We start from the raw sequence: 17992 nt of genomic DNA, 5'->3' as shown, positions 1-17992 counted from the left end.
GGTTGGTGCCAGGCCTTTTGGCATCAGGTCTATTGTTTAGGCCTTTTCTGCAATTGACCGAGATGTTGCATCTGTTTGATTTTGGTTTTCATTGGTGGTGTGCATTTGGTAGTTAGAGCAGCTATGGGCTGCTGTTCACAGGCTAGTAAGCAGACAATGTAATGTCTGATGGCCGAGCATGTCCAGTTCTGGTTGGAGCCACTAAACGGTCAAGCTGTGTAATGGTCGAGGTCATGTTCGTACTACTTAACTGTGCACATTTTTGCAGAATGTCCAGATTTTGCCTCATATTTTGTGTCTGTTTCTCATGAAATTGCAGTTTTATGGTAACCACCAAAGGCTGGAATCAGATAATAATGGCAGACATTTCAGTTTTACAATTCACACCCTTCAGAAAATTAATAATTAAAAAAAAACTTTTGTTACTAGCAATTTGCTAAGTTTTTAAGAGCAATAATTAAAAATCGGCCCTATTTTTGGGACTTTGTCCACCCATTATTGATGGCATTGTCTACATTTCTTGATCAATGTCCATTTCTGTTTTGACATTGTTTGCAGAGTGGGAATGATGTGCTCTTGGTGAGTGGAATGGCTTCTTGGGGCTGCTGTTACCAATTGTCATTCACTGTTTTGGTGTTTACCATAGTCAATGTGTTAGATTACAGCCTAATTTTCCTGGTGTGGTGGCCATAGAGGGTGAGGAAGTGCTGAGACTTGCTGTTAACCAGTGCATCTGTGGTAGTAAGCATCGGTTCAGGGGAGGGTAGTGATTGTGTTGCCTTACGTACTTGTGGTTCTACTGCCAAGGTTTTCTTGAGGGGGGCAGCAGGGGTGCCTTACTAAACATTTATATGGAAATATATATATATATATATATATATATATATATATATATATATATATATATATATATATATATATATATATACACACACACACACACACACACACATAGGTTTTGGGAAGATCTCTGTGGAAGGATACAGCAGTCAATTCTTGTGGTGAGTAGTATGGCTGGTTGACAGAAAGGCACATGCTGTGTCTTTCGGGAAATAATGCAATGACTCTAGCATTAATAAATTTATTTATTTATTTATTTTTAGAAAGTGGACATGATGGATGCTGCTGCAGTGGATGTTCTGGCCACTAGAGCAGTGCACAATGAGGCCATGAATGGCAGAAATGCAGAACCTATTGTGTCCAGCTAGAAGAGGAGAAGGCAATCTGGGAAGGTGCATGTAACAACAGGCATTGCAGTCAAGGGCCGCTGTCACAAGGGATGTACTCACTGCTGGAGCGGCACATGATGTGGTTGCAGGTAATGACATGTTAAGAGTTCATGTAGGAATACCTGACTTGTTACGGGTTGGGTCTCTTTCAGGAATGGGGGGGGGGGGTTGAGTCATGTCAGGAGTCCAGCAAACAGGCAAGAGTTAAGAAGTTCGAGGGCGGGCAGTGTGGGGTTCAAGTTGGTGGCAGACACCAGAAACGGTAGTGTAGGGTTTTCTATGGGAGTCTGGCATCATTCATAGATGGGATTGAAGCAGGATTACATGAGGTTGGGTCAGACTTTGGGATGCGACCAGATGGTGGCTACACAGGCTCTGAGGCATGGCAGGGGAGCAGTTTTTCCTAAACCTTCACATACAATACTCAGTTAAATAAAATGTTTGGAAAAGAGTATGTTGATACTTTTGAGATCATTGATGCAAAAGTGGAAGCTGCAAATAGTTAAGATCTTTTGACAGTTTTAGTGGCATTGGAGTGGAGGAGAGAAGGTAGGCTGTGAAACAGAGGATTGGAAAATCAGGCTTTAGGTTTGTGTACTGCATAGTGGTTTGGTTAGAGAAAGATGTCACTTTGGCTTTACCACTTTTGGCTTATTTTATCTCGATTCATGAGGCTCATAGTTGTCTGGCAGGAAATGTTTAGATATGGTAAGAGCAAGAGTTTCAGAAAAGGAAAGCAGTGGATTGGTCATTGCTTTGGGAGGATAGGCATCTTGATATAAGTGGCCACTATGATTGATACCTTTTGGAACTGTTATTAGAGGGGGTACGATAGGGTGGAAGTGGTGGGGAGGTTAGGCCTTTAATGGTGGGCATTGCTCATGGGTGGTATGCAGGTTATCACACACTTGTTTGAGGTGTGTGGGGATACATCCAGTGTGCAGTGTGGCCAGTGGGATGGCAAAGTGACCAATTCAAATTAATCATCAGTCAGTTGAGAGGTTATCTTCTTCATTTTAGGAATTGCAAGGTGGTGAGGGAGGGGGGGTTTTCATGGGCAGATGGAGGGTACCCTTTTGGGCAATGAATGGAGGACCATGGAATGCATCCTCCTAATATGGTGTAGACATTGCAGCATATGTTCAGATAATTTCTTGACGTGGCAGTGGCAGAGGAATTAATTTATGGTTTTCATGGGAATTTTCTAGTAAATTATGTGCTGGAGGTGATGGACTAATTTCTAAGCATTTATGTTTTGTGTGAGGGAAGGAAGATATTTGGAAGGTTTAGTAAAGAATGAACAGTGAGTGTGTGGGTAGGTTATAGGTCCACCTTTTGACAGTTCCTCCTTTTGCCAGTTTTAAGGTCTAACCATTGGGCTTGGTTACTTAGAAGGTGGATGGGGAATTTCATTTGAATCACCATTTGTCTTATCCTGAAGGGAACTTTGTTAATGACTTTATTTCAGTAGATGACCCAAAAGGGAGTTATGTGTCTTTGGATAATGTTTTTTTTCTTGAGATTGTCAGTGGATGCAGGACATGTTTTTGTTTTGTTTTGTTTTGTTTACTGGAGAGGATAACACATTTGACAGGTAAGATTAACTGTGTGAAATCCAAGGACAAGTTACACATTTGGGATGTTATAGCAGTATTAGGACGTATGAATTTTGCCATGTCAGGCAGTTCACCTGGGCCATACCTTTTGAAGAACTGTATCCTTTTTGTTAAAAGGGAGAAAAAGTAATCATCATGCGGTACAGGTTGAGAAAGGCTTGCAGCTTGATGGCCAGCAGCTTGGAAGGACGAACAGAAATAGGATGTAGCATCTTTGGAGTTTGTAGAACAGAGCATGTGTTGTAACTTTAAGAAGCATTCCCATGTTAGGGCATGTGCATATAAATAGAGAGCACATGCAGGCAGCAGTGCCATTTTGAATGAACAGCCAGAGTGTCAACATGTATGAGTGCGGTAGTCAGTCTGTTTATAGGTTTATTTAAGTTTAAGTCACTAAGCCTCACTCCTGATGTGTTTGTATATAATAAAACTGCTTGAACTGAAGGCATGACTGTTCATCTGTTTTATCCTGACCGGACGAGCATCATGGTGTCAGAAGTGGGATGACCGAATGACATGGTGCCAGAACTAGCATGCCTGAATGTTATGGTTCCAGAAGTAGCATATCTGAACGACACGGTGTTAGAAATCTTGTTCCAACCTGCTGAAATGATTGAAAAAGGTCAGAAACAAATTTCAGGTAATAAAAAAACTTGCATAAATGATTTATTTAATAACGAAAATGATACAAAGCATTTGCAAAGTACAAAATATATTATTAATCAAAAGCAAAGCACAAAATGTATTATTGATCAAACGAAAAGCACAGAATGCATTATTAATTAAACAAAATGTTTGAAACCATGATATTTGATAAAGTTATTTGAAATACTTATGAGAGCGTCAGAACTACTTTTGGTTTGCATAATGAGTATGTTAAAAGTAAAACAAGCACAAGAAAAGTATAACAAGCATGATAAAAGTCAAATGAGCATAACTAGTACAATAAAAAGGCAAAATGAGCAATGGAAAAGCAAAGCAGCTGTATTTTTAGTAAACAACTGCATTTTTTTATATGAGTTACTGTTTGCATTGACTAGAGCTATTCAGAGTATATCTAGAGTTGTTCAAAGTATCTCAGAGTGTGCAAAGTGTTTGCAATCTGTGCCTTATTACAGTATGATTATTTAGAAGAGTTTACTGTCTGCAAAGTACAGTTATTTCACAAAGTACATTAATTTCAAAGTGTTTCTTACACTGTACAGACTTATTTCGCAAGTACAGTTATTTCAAAAAGTTTCTTGTGCTGTGTACAATTCATTTGCAAAGCACGGTCATTTCAGGGTGTTTCTTACACTGAGATTCTTGTGCACCATACAGTTGATTTGCAAAGTACAGTCATTTGTAAGTGTTTCTTACACTGATAAGGGTGGTTTCACAAAGTACAGTGATTTAAATGTGTTCTTGTGCTACAGAGATTTATTTCTCAAAATGTCGTTATTTTGGAGAGTCTGTTGTGCTGTTGAGTATAATTACAAGTTTCTGGCATAAATTTCTGATGTATATGTGTGTGTATGTTTGTACATAATTCGAATAGTCTTTACTACTGTGTATTGGCATGGCAGAGGCATTTCGCAGACATGGTCCACTTCTGTTTGATCATACTATTGCTCAGAATTGGAGAGTATTTGACCAGGAATATATTTTCATACAAGTAGCTTTTTCCTGATAAAGATGCACATACAAGGGCATTTATTCTGCTTATTCTAGTGGGGTCAGAAGCCATTGAAAGAGAGCATTCATTTGTGTAAGCACCATCAGTGTACACAGAAGAAGGGGAAAGCCACCATATTGTTGTACAAGCTGAGTCAAGGGAGGATCCTGAGTGCTTGAAACATACATTTAGAGAAATTTGTAATGTGTAACCCCCAGACAAATGTTACATTGGAGAGGCATTTATTTTATACAAGAGACCAAATGCTAGGATAAACTTTTGCAGCTTACATTACTAATTTGAGAAATAAAGCTAAAATGTGGAGATTTGGTGATTTGAAAGGTGAGTTGATAAAAGATAGGCTTGTGTGTGGTGTTAGTAATGCTGTAGTGAGAAAGATTTTGCTTTGAGACAGTGACTTAACATTGAGCAAAGCCATAGAGATTTGTCAAATACACAAGCTTACAGAAAAGCACACAAATATGCTTGTAAATGATGAGCATGGTTTCAGCAGCTTCTAGAGTAAACATAGATAGCATACAGCACATGGCTTACAGAAACAGGCACAAGCACATGGCAGTTGCAGTCCTTGTGGGATTTCTATGGAGAGCCCATACCTTTCCAACAAGTTGTAAGACTAGCTCAGTAAAATGGAGATGCTCAGTGCAGCTTAAGAATGAGTCAGAAAAACCCAAGTCAAGTCTCATTGTTAACTGCTGCAATTGTGGTGTCAATCATGAGTCTAAAAGAGAAAAGCGCTAAGTATTTGGTCAGCAATGCCATAAGTGTAAAAATGGAACCACTTTCAAAAGCTGTGTAAATCAAGCAAGCCTCATTCATTTATTAGGAAAGGTCACTCCAAAAAGCAAGTTGATCATACAGAGAGCTGCAACACTACTTTCTATACAGATGGTGTATCAGTGGTTGGTGAAAATGTTAATGCAGTAGATTTGTTGGCAAAAAAATGAAGTATTTTGTGCTGTCCTGATTAATGGTAAACCCACAGAGCTCAATGTAGGCACTGATTCAAAGTGCAATGTTATGTCAGCAGAAACATTTGTGCAAATTGCATTAAATCTTTCTTCACCATAATGTCCCTAAACAATACTCCTATAGAAGTAGAATCTTGCACAAAACTACTTGGCATTGCCATTGATGATCAACTAAAGTTTGATCTACACATTAACAATCGCATCAGAAAAATCCATCAGAAACTAGGACTACTGTATAGGAATAACAAATTCCTGACCACCGAACCTAGGATTACCCTTACTCATGCCTACCTTTTACCTTGCTTAACCTACTTTTCCCAAATATTCACAAATCTGAACTCCTCCTTAATTAGCAAACTAGAATCTACCTATTATAAGATAGCTAGATTTGCAGCTCAATAAACATATAAATCTCACCACTGTCTCTCCCTAAAATATCTGAATTGGGTTGAACTACCTCACCTGTGTCTCCAATCTCAGCTCCAAATTGTACACTCTATTTTATATCAGCCAGCTTTCTACCCAGCTCTATCATCCCTCATCTCTTACTATTTACCTATAAGAAATCTTCAAAGCTTAACCCAAGACCTATTAAATGTTTACACACCTAATTCTAAGACTGGATGCTACTTATATAGCTACCACCCCTCTATTGCATGGAATAAACTCCCCACTAGAAATAAGGACCCTTACACACCATAAACAATTTAAGTCAGCCACTAAAGACTACTTTTAAAAAACATTAGACCTGCCACTGTTCACACCCTCCCTGACCACAAACAACCTACATAGTACTGTTTATGAAACACATCATATATATTATAAACAGCTTACACCCTATGCTTTCTATGTAGCTTCTTTGCAGCTCCCTAAGCTTTTGTACAAAGAATGATGCTCAGATCACAAAAGTATTTATTTATTTATTTATTTAAGTTTGATGACTAGGAAAGTCCACTGGGCCAAGAAGAGGCCATTTTCAGTGGAGGCCCGGGGATAAAAGCTCCGCAATAATTGCAAGTTACATTTCACATGTTACAAAAGGACATATTTCATACAGCTAATTAAACATTTACAGATAAGCTTCATGATATTTGCAATTGGCTTGTCACAATGTTACAAAAATGAAAGACATAATTCAATACAGAAATTTCAACATTTACATAAAGTGAATATTTTTGTTATAAACTCAATTGTAGGTTTAACATTTCAAAATATATAGCTACTAGACATTAGTAGGTTAGGAGAATATTATGCATGGAGAGGGTAATAGTATATTTGAGATTGGAGAGTATAGTACAATAGATATTAGAGAGAAAGTTAGTTTTTGGTATGGGAGGGATTGTTTTGGGTGGGATGAAGTAATATGAGAGGTACTTGGTTGAGTCAGTGCAAAATGGAATGGGAGGGTTAAGTTGGAGCGTGACAAGGGCATTCCCATTTGGAAGAAAGATGAGAGAGTAGCTGAGATTTTAAATGTGTATGGTTAGGTATGTTGTGTAGGTGTGTGGGGAGAGAGTTCCACTGTTTAGCTAAGAAGTGGGACAGCAGTAGATGGCCAGGAGGTCGTGCAAGTTTGTGGACCTGAAGGAAATTTTTGTTTTTGGATCTGAGTGAGCTGTTGGGAATGTAGGGTTTTAAGGAAGTTGCAAGAGCTGAGCAGTCGGCAGGTTTAAAGATGAGCTTGTGGGCAATGGTGAGCTGTAGGTAACTGAGGTAGTTGTGTAGATCAAGCCAGATGAGGTGAGTTTTTTTAAATGGTTGCAGATTTGGAGATCATGTCGTAGCAGAATTCAAGTTTGGACTGAAGGCCAAGATGGAGATTGGAGAAAAGAGGGGCACCATACATAAGGGAGGGGAGGAGGAAGGTGGATGCAAGAGTTTGATGGGTAGAGGGGCTTAGGAAGTGGTTGTGCCTGTAGAGGAGACCTAACCTTTGGTGGGTTTTCTTTATTTGTGGAGTGGATGTGGGTGTCAAATTTTAGTTCTTTATCAATAATGATGCCAAGAAGCTTGGTGTTGGGAAATATTTCAAGGAGGGTGTTGTTTTGGCTCTGTATGGTGAATATGGTTTTGTCAATTATGGAGATTTTGGTAGGGAAAAAAACATTAGTTTGGTTTTATTTGCATTTAGTGCCAGATGGTTAGACTGCATCCAGGTTTGTGTTTTGGGGAAGGCTAGTTGGGTTTTTGCTAGGAGCTCAGAGGGGGAGAAGGCTGAGCAGATGATTGTTGAGTCATCTGCATATTGGATGACAGATGAGTCTGAGATGGATTGGTAAAAGTTGTTAATGAATAGGTTGAAGAGAAGAGGGCCAAGAATAGATCCTTTTGGAACACCTGTGGGTGTAGGAAGGAAGGGAGAGGTTGACGTTTTCCATTGGACAGCTTTTTGGCAGTTGGACAAGTAGCTGGAAAACCAGGCTATGGTGGTGGGAGAGAGTTGTAGGGTGTAGAGTTAGGATATAAGTAAGGTATGTGAAATGGTGTCAAAGGCCTTTGACAGATCTAGGAATAGTGTGGATATGAACTTGCGTGAGTCACATTCAAGGTTTATGGTTTCAAGAAAGGAAAGAAGAGCCGTCATGGTGCTGTGGCCAGGGCGGAAGCCATGTTGGGTAGGGGAGAGAAGATTGTTTAGGGTTAGGTGTGCAATGAGTTGTGCTTGTATCGTTTTCTCTAGTATTTTAGAAAGAGGGGAAAGGATGATAATAGACCTGAAGTTGGTGGTATCAGTATTTTTGCCACCTTTGTGGAAGGGAATGATGTAAGTGTGGCGCCAGATAGAAGGGACGCATGATTCTTGTATGGATCTATTTATAAGAATAGAGATGAGATAGGCAATGCTGTCTGCAGATGGGTAATAATTAATAAAAAATATATTTACAATGACAAATTGACAGTGTTATTACTGAATAATTGATTAATTAATAAATTAATGATAAAGTACTTAAAAGAATATATTTGGGGTCAAATAGTCTGGGGTCGAGCTGTCCACTAAAAAATCACATATATAATACATATACATTTATACAGGAAATTGTATAGAAATGCACTGGGGTCGAACCATCCGGGGGCAAACAGTCCGGGGTTGAATAGTCCTGCTTCCTCTAGGAGAGTATTAAGGTTTTTATGTTTTTGATATTGTTTCCATTTTTTTGTCCCTTTGGTGCAAGGCTAATTTAGTATATTTTCCATGGGCAGGGATTGATTTTGATGTGTTTGGTTTAAGGGGGGTTGCTGATTGAGAAGGGTTAGGAATGAGTGGTTAAAATAGGAATTAAGGATATCCACACCTCCAGGCTAGTTGCTCAACATAATGCATCCAAGATTATCCAAGTGCAACTAACTCTGGGCAAGACCGCAAGCCAAATTGTAGCTTGCTACAGATCCCCACCATGCCCCAGGATTCCCACTCCTCATTTCTTGATACACTGGAAAATATTAGGGTGCAACCTAACACCCTAATAATGGCCGATTTCAACTACCCTACCATTAACTGGGAAAACTACTCATTACCAACTCTTGTGCTTAACATTTTCTGGAATTCATAAATTCCAATGCCTTGGATCAACTTATCCACACCCCCACCAGGGGCAGCAATATCCTAGACCTAGTTATTACCAACATGGGCAACCAGTGCTTCACAACAGAGGTCAATTCCTTGTTGGTCAGATCCGAACACAAGCTAATCACCCTAGACATCCAGATCCCTCCCCTACCCCCCATTAGGGAAACCACAGTAAAAAATGTCTCCAAAGCCAACTTCACGCTTCTTAAGACACAAGTGGCAAACTTCACGACACCCATGCTGACAGACAATAGAGGTATGACTGCTGAATCCTACACAAAAGCACTTTATAAGCACTTACATGAGTGCATGGATTATGCAATCCTTAACAGAACCAAGATGCTATCCTCCAAAAAAAGGAATCCAATCTGGTGGTCCCCTGCCATAAACAAATTCTACAACAGAAGAAATAAACTGTTGCAAAAAAGAGTAAAATCCCATGATTGGACAAGCTCCCTGGTCAGCCTCAATAAGAAGCTGAGATCCCTCATAAAATCCTCCAAAGCTAGTTACGAAAACAAAATCGCCACTGACTCTAAAGACAACCACAAAGCAATCTATAGCTATGTCAAGAATCTCAATGGCAACACTCAGATCTGCTCTGAGTTACAGCACAATGGCACTAAATATACAGAACCAACTGATATTGACAACATCCTGGCAGATAGGTTCAGTGCTAACTTTACCACCCTGTCATCTCCTAAAGGGCCCATCTCTATACCAGAAGAATGCAAATTCCTGTAATCATGGCTGCACAGGTAAAAAACACACTATCCAAAGCCAAGAACACAGCATCCATGGGACCTGACAACATCCCAGGCTGTGTTCTACATGAACTACAGAATGAACTGGCACCCCACCTAAGTACCATGTTCAGTCATAGCCTCACCTCAGGCTATGTGCCCACTGAATGGCACACAGTGACTGTTATCCCACTCCACAAAGGGGGAGCCACCACAGACCCCAGAAACTACCACCCCATTAGCCTAACGAGCCTGGTCTGCAAGCTATGGAACATATCATCATTGAACTTATAAGCAATGACAGTGGTAATCTCCAAGCTCAGGACGCCACCCAGTTCGGGTTTGTAAAAGGCAGATCGTGTCTCCTAAACCTGATAGGCTTCTTTGAAGCAGTCACCAAAGCCGTAGATGAGGGTAAGGTGGTTCATACAGCTTATCTAGATCTCACCAAGGCTTTTGACACCATCCCCCACTCTGGAATTATAGATAAACTCACTAAACTAGGTATAAATCCCTATATCATAAGATGGGTTGCCAACTGGCTCACTGACAGAACCCACACTGTGAAAGTAGCAGACTCCAAATCCAACTTCAGACCAGTGACAAGTGGAGTACCACAGGGTTCAGTACTGGATCCTCTCCTGTTTGGTATCTACTTCTCTGAAGTATAGGCTAATACAGAAGGTCTTTGGCTAATGATGTTTGCAGATGACTGCAAACTAGGAGCCATAATCAAAACTCCAAAAGATGTGGACATCCTACAAAAGGGCTTGCTGAGACAGATGCCTGGTGTCAAAGCCATGGCCTCAAGCTCAATGCCAAAACGTGCATTGTCATCCCTTTTGGTAAAAACTCTGTACCTATGAACTACCACATAGGTGGTAGTCTACTTAACACCAAAAGTGTGATAAGAGACCTTGGGACACAGGTGGACAGTAGTCTCTCCTCTGATAATCACATCGCCACAGTAGTCAGGAAATCCTTCTACATGGCACACCTCATCACAAATGGTTTCTCATCCAGGAAAAAAGAGGTCATTGTTCCCCTCTACTCATCACTTAGTAGACCCATTATAGAGTACAATTCCCCTTTTGGTATGTACCTCACAAGACATCTACAACAACTGGAAAGGCTGCAGAAATACCTCACAAAGAGGATTAACGGCATCAAACAGATGCCCTATGCAGAATGTCTCAAAAAACTGCAGCTTCACTCCATCGCATATCGCCTACTCAGAGGCGATCTCTGCCTAACAAACAAAGCTATGTCAAACCCAGCGCTTTTAGACATGCTCCACTTAAAGAAATCCCAATCCCTATGAGCTACACACTCTAGGGACCTAAAGCTTGTCACCACAATAAACAGAACATGCTGGAGGGATAGATTCCTGTCTCAGAGACTTCCCATACTCTGGAACAAACTACCTATCTATATCAAACAAAGCTCCTCATTAGCACTCTTCAAGAAAAATCTTGGTGATTGTATGGGAGATAGGAAATTCACCCCAGGGATCACTTCTGTGGCTCTGCTCAACAGTGGCACAGGAAAATAATTTTCTTGGGTGGTGAAAGCCAGGGTACCATTTGGCTAGGCTTATATAGGCCCTAGGGCCAATAGCCTAGTACCTACCTATGAACCTATGAAATGGCATCATCTAGAGACAGGGTTTTTTAGAGGGGACCAGTCAGTATGCTTTAAGCATTCTGAGAAAGTTTGAGGGTTAAAAGAGTTGATGTTGTGGGTTTGGGTGTAGTGGTATTGTTTTTGCAATGTAGATGGGAAATGGTTTGCAAAGACTGGTAGGTAATTGCTGAGAGGATCAGGTAATGTTCCGGCTTTGGTGATAAGGTTTGGGTGAGTTGTTAAGATCCAGTCAATGATGGTACCAGAGGTACCATCTTTATTTGGTCTTGTTGGAGATTGTATCAGCTAATAGTAGCACATAATATTCTCAACCAACCTGAAAACACCCCACACTTAATAAAACCATACAGTAACTCCAGACCATTTTGCTCATCCAACAAGCTGTTAGTCCAAACACTGAAAGCTAATAACTCAGCTGGAGACTCCCTGTTTGCCAACTTTGTTGGCAAAGCTTGGAACTTACTTCCAGCAGACATTACCCTGGAACCCTTTCTAAGTCTCTTTAAAAAAGGCCTCAAACAGTATTATAAAAGGCACTGGCTCCATCCATGTACCAACCCCGATTAATCTCCATGACAACTCCCTAATTTAACAGTACTGTATTAGCTTCTTGCTCACAAATGTTTGCAGTACATTACTTTGTAAGTAATTGTTGCTGTAATCTACCTGTTAAAACTGCAGATCCCTCTAGTGGGATACACCTTACTTACTTATAATATTTTCTTGGCATGTATGTATGTTTTCATCTGCACAACTGAAGCTTTTCTCCCCTGTTAAAATTGTGCATTCCTCTTGAATGCCAAACCTTTCTGACTTTGTAATACATTTAGCATGCATGTATGTTTTTGCCTGTATGTTTGGAGCTTTTCTCCCCAGGCCTCTGCTGAAAATGGACATGTATCCAGTTGGACTATCCCGGTCAACAAATGTAAAATAATTAAAATAAAAATAAATAAAAAAAAATAACATGAGTAGGATGGGAAGTGAGGTTGAAGGTAAGATGTAGTGGAGTGTGTGTGAGAGTACAACTTCGAAATGGTTTATATGAAAGGCAGACTTCTTTATCTGGCTGATATCTTACCCAGATTGCCCAGACATACCAAGAAAAGCTTGAGGCAGAGAATTTGACTTCAATGTCATGTTGGAAGTGTATAATTTTTCTACCACAAGACTTGATGAGCTAAGAGATCATATAAAGACTGATCCAAGTTTGCAAAAGCTCAACCACTTCATCAGTGTTGGATGGTCATCAAAGAAATCTTCTGTACCAACAGAAGTGCAACCTTATTTTCCTTACAGAATTGAGATATTGATGGAAGATGGTATCATTTTCAAAGGTCCTTGTTGAGTTTTTACTTCCTTACAACATGAGTACATCCAAATTTTGCATCGTGGCCACCCAGGTTCCGAAGCTACCAAAAGGGTGCGACAACTAGTATTTTGGCCTTCTCTATCAAAATATGGAGATAAAGTACATTCATCTTGTTCAGTATGCAGTATTACTAAACCGCATTTGCAAAAAGAGCCACTTCAGCTAAGTCAGACTCCTGAACTACCTTGGTCAACAGTAGCCACTGACATATTCGAGTGGGATAGTCAACATTACTTAGTGTTGATAGACTCTTATTCAAATTGGTTTGAGATCTATCTGCTACCTAACCTAAAGTCCAGTACTGTCACTACTAAGTTGATACATCATTTCTCAGTCCATGGTAGTACACACAAAATTTTTTCTGACAATGGTATCCAGTTTACCAGTCAGCTATTTCAAAAATTTGCAAAAGAGTGTGACTTTATCCATGTTACCAGTAGTTTTGAGTCCCTACAGTCAAACGGTCTAGCTGAACGTGCATTACAAAGTGCAAGGAAATTACTAGAGAGGTCAAAGCATGGCAATACTGATGTTTTCTTGAACTTACTTGCTTAATATAAAAAATATACTCCATGACAATTAACTTAGCTCACCTGCTCAGAGACTTCTGTCTAGTCAAAGCATAACAACCTTGCCTAACAGTTCCAGTTTGTTGGTGCCTAATGCTAAAAACACCAGAGCAATCAAAGCCCAACTATTCAAGAAGCATTCATTTCAGAAGTCCAGCTATGATAAAATGAGCTGATTTCTTCATCCACTGAAAGAAGAAGAGATAGTGAGGATGTAAAAGGTGAAAGGGTTTGATCAAAATGGTCAAGTAAGAGGTATATGTGCCGAGCCAAGATCTTACTTAGTGGAATCTGAGAGTATAGAGTACAGAAGAAATCGCAGGCATCTTCTTCCTGTGTCTGAATCGATCAAAATGGTCAAGTAAGAGGTATATGTGCCAAGCCAAGATCTTACTTAGTGGAATCTGAGAGTATAGAGTACAGAAGAAATCACAGGCATTTTCTTCCTGTGTCTGAATTGATATTGCACCATTGTACCTGTGATACAAACTCTAGATCTCAGAGCCATCCTGACAATGCTCCTGTTGAAGGACATGTCTCAGTACCTATTCCCATTCCTGATGATGTCCCAAATGTCCCTGAAGCGGAACATTCATTAAAGACAGTCCCTTTTGCTAAACCCACTCCTAGTTTTTATGTTACATGATCAGGTGGTATTTCCAGACGTAGTGTAAAATACACAGCAAGTTGGACATGATTGTTTTATCTGTAATTAGTTCTGTAAAATTTCATGTCAAAGGATTATTTCTGTACAATTGAATGTCATTGATTATTGCCATTATTACTGTGCATGACTTATTTCTCAAAGATGTAGAACAGAGCATGTGTTGCAACTTTAAGAAGCATTTCCAAGTGAGGGCAGGTGCATATAAATAGAGAGCACATGCAGGCAGCAGTGCCATTTTGAGTGAACAGCCAGAGTGTCAACATGTATGAGTGTGGTAGTCAGTCTGTTTATAAGTTTAAGTTACTAAACCTCAATCCTGATGTGTTTGTATATAAAAAAGCTGCTTGAACCAAATGTACAACTGTTCATCTGTTTTATCCTGACTGGCCGAGCGACAGAGGTAGTTTCAATTTGAGTGGGAGAAGTGGGTATAATTTCATTTGTGCAAACTGGCAGTGGTACGAGCCAAATTTATTGCCAGATGATGTGTGTCAGGTTGTCTTGGACTAATCAGATGTTTGGTATGGGAATCATGGGCAGCTTTTAAAAGGAAGGTGTATGGTAGGGTATTGCAAGCCTTTGGTAAATCTGTGTTGCAGATTCCTGGGTAATATTGAGTTTGGTCAGAAGGATTGTGGTTGAAATATGTGTTGCAGGTTGTGAACAAGGTGAGGCAGTTCAGTCAGTTAAGATGGACTTACCTGCAAGTACTATAGTTGCATGGGTGGCAGGATTACGTGGCTTCACTAAATCTTGGAAGGTGGTTCATAGGTTGACGGGTTGGGGTACGTTTGATAGTTTGACAATTGACAGGTGGTGGTCATTGACAAGACAGGTTTTGAAGGTTTTGTTGCAGGGTTTGGTGTTGATAATTGGAGATTCACTGGAACATACTTTACTTGTGATGTTTATGGATGTATTATGGAGTGTTTAGGGTGTCTGTCAGAGTTGTTGAGGGATTGTTAGTTTGGCAGGATGTTTCATTGTTTTGCCTCCAGGCACATTTGGTTTTGTACATTGTAAACAGATTAGTTGGAAAGGGCAAGCAGACAGTATTGGGAAAGGCCGGAATGGCTGGAGAATGAAAGTGAGCAGTGGGACGCTGCTTGTTTAGTAAAAGTGAGTGGACATGATGATGATGCTTTTTTGGTTAGGATGAGTGGAGTCACACTGCCCTAGTAAATGGATATATGGATGTTCATGCTGTAATTAATTAATTAAAATATGGTTTAATAAAGTTATGTTTATGGAAGTTTAATAAAGGTTGTTAAATGCCATTTGGTGTAGTGTATTTATTGAAGGGTGACTGGGACAACTGTAGTTTTCTTTCAAACTTAGATATGTTTTGACATCTGAAAAACCCAAAGGAGTACTGAAGTTAATGTACTTTCAGTAAGTAAAGAAGTCACAAGTATATATTTTTAGTAAAAAATTGTTATTCGAGATGTGAAGATTTTCTCCAGTCGAAATTTGAAATTTTGACTTTTCTTATTAACAAAGATTGGATCACCCCCATAGTTCTTTTCAGGTCAGATTTTCCACTCAAAACTGTTCACTTCTTTCTTTGTACATGTTTAATTTCTGAGAAACCAACAGAAAAAAACATAATGGGGAGATTAATAAAGACTATCACAAAGTTTACACTATATTTACATTTTGTGTAACCTTTTTCAGTGAATAGGCAGCAAAAGCATTGTGGTAGGGCTGTTTTTGAATTCAGAAAGATTATTTATTTATTTATTATTTATTTTATTTTACATTTGTTGACTGGGAAAAGTCTGACTGAGCTAGTAAATAGCCCTTTTCAGCAGAGACCCATGGAGAAAAGCTCCAGAAACATTATACAATAAGAACAATTTACAGATACAATAGCTTTTTTGCTTATATTTACAACATTATGCAAGTTTAAAATATTTATACATAATCACTAGTAATACAGACTATGTGAGAAATTGAAATAGAAATATTTTTACAGTCATACTTATACAAAGTGTATACATAGTTTGCACTTTGTAGTAACATTTATGAATCCTCCAAATGTTTATGTTTCTGCTGACACCTCCACTTTTGACAGGTCTGTTTAGAATCACTTCAGATGAAAGGTTATACAAACTACAACCTCTCAAATGTAAGTGGGTATCTGCTTGAAAAAAAACCTGTCTAAGTTGCCTTGTGGTATCACAGTCACAAAGATGTAGTTGTATATGCATAAATGTATAAAAACAAACACAGCAGCCTCACAACTTCACCATAGTATCAAGTGTTACGTGCCATTAAACTAGAGGCTGTGATGATTTTTTTTTAACCTAGTATGTTTTCTTCATGTATGTGGAATATATTGGTTGACAAAAGTTCCTTTCCTTTAACTAGAACAGGAAAACTTCAGAAAGCCATATCATAAGTAACTCCTAAATAAATTTTTTTTCCAAAACATATGTCAGCAGAAAAAGTTAAACATGCATACAGACACACATTTTATTTAGAAAAAAAATACAAACTGCTGCTCAAAGTCTGATACACTAAGAAGAAATAGCCAATACAACATATAGAAAACTGCACGAGTTTTAAATAAAGGCATTTTCCCAGAAAGCTGAAACTAAGCTGGAAAAAGAGGGAGAGATGTAAGTTCCAATTGCAAAACTGCCTGACAGGAATAGAAAGCAATTATTTTGCAAAATGACATTTAACAGTGTACAAACAATAATGACTTTATTATTGCTGAAGCAGATAGTGTCATGTGTCATTATCTAATCCCTTTAAAACCATCCTTTTCTAGACTGCTAATATTGAAGGCAGCAAAATTATTAATAAATATAACATTCTATGCATATTTCCAATACTGATGCACCTAAGTTCTTCTAAAAATGCCTACAGTACCTCATAAAAAATAGACCATATGAAACAAGTTTATTTGACTTGATCTTTAACCATACAGCTAAGGGTTCTGATTTGAAGAAACCCATTAACATAAATAGAAGAAAAGGGAGGTTAATTACAGTTCTTAAGTATCTTATAATACCAAAGAGAACACAATTCTCGTGATGTAGTATATGAAAAAATCATAGGTATCAACATCAATTATATTATCATGCAAAAAGTTAAGTAAATCCAAATCTGCTCTTTTACATGCTGATGTAAATTCACAAACCTAACTTCTTTATAATCATCCACACTTTTGGTATTTTATCCATGACAGCAAGACACCTCCCTTATCTGATTTCATAAGATTAGTAATTTAGTGCCACTGGTTCATATATAAGTGGAACTTGAGGCTTTGTTGAGAACCACTGGTTCATATATAAGTGGAACTTGAGGCTTTGTTGAGAAAAAATGAATATCCATTTGATAGCAAACATCAAGAGCAACAATTGCACTGCTCAAGGGAGGGTTAAATGTCTTAAGTGAAAAGTCGCTGCATCGGTCATTACACCATTAGTCAGAAAAAAGGTTTAAATTAAGCTTATGCATAAATGTTTCATATCTATTAAAGTTTTAATAAAGCTATATCTGGAAGATCGAATAAACAAGAATGGTTTGTGTAAATTATTCAGATAGACTAACATACCTCAGGTTAAATACTTGGATAGCACAATCAGTGGTGTACATCTCCATTATTTTGTATTCTGCCTGGCTTGACCCCATACATTTGGCTGCATTTTCCAAAAACCCTGTTCTCTATTTCTCAGAGACATATACCATTTTTTAATCCTTGATAAGTTGGACCTAAGTGAAGCCTGTTGTCCACTTGGGCAACCAACTGTAGCGATCACTGGACTCTCAATGTAGCTGCTGACGAGATGATAGAGAAATTTAGCATTTGATTTGTGAATGTATGTGGGCTCAGTTATTTCACAATGAAATATGCAGTTATAGAATATTCTATTTTAGGATAAAAATAAGAATTTGTCATGTTGTCAGCACATTCTTTTTCATTCCTT

This window comes from Protopterus annectens, chromosome 1.part1 (genome assembly GCF_019279795.1).
Source record: "Protopterus annectens isolate FY-2018-M chromosome 1.part1, PAN1.0, whole genome shotgun sequence".
Taxonomy (NCBI): domain Eukaryota; kingdom Metazoa; phylum Chordata; order Ceratodontiformes; family Protopteridae; genus Protopterus; species Protopterus annectens.
This window is presented reverse-complemented; position numbering follows the sequence as displayed.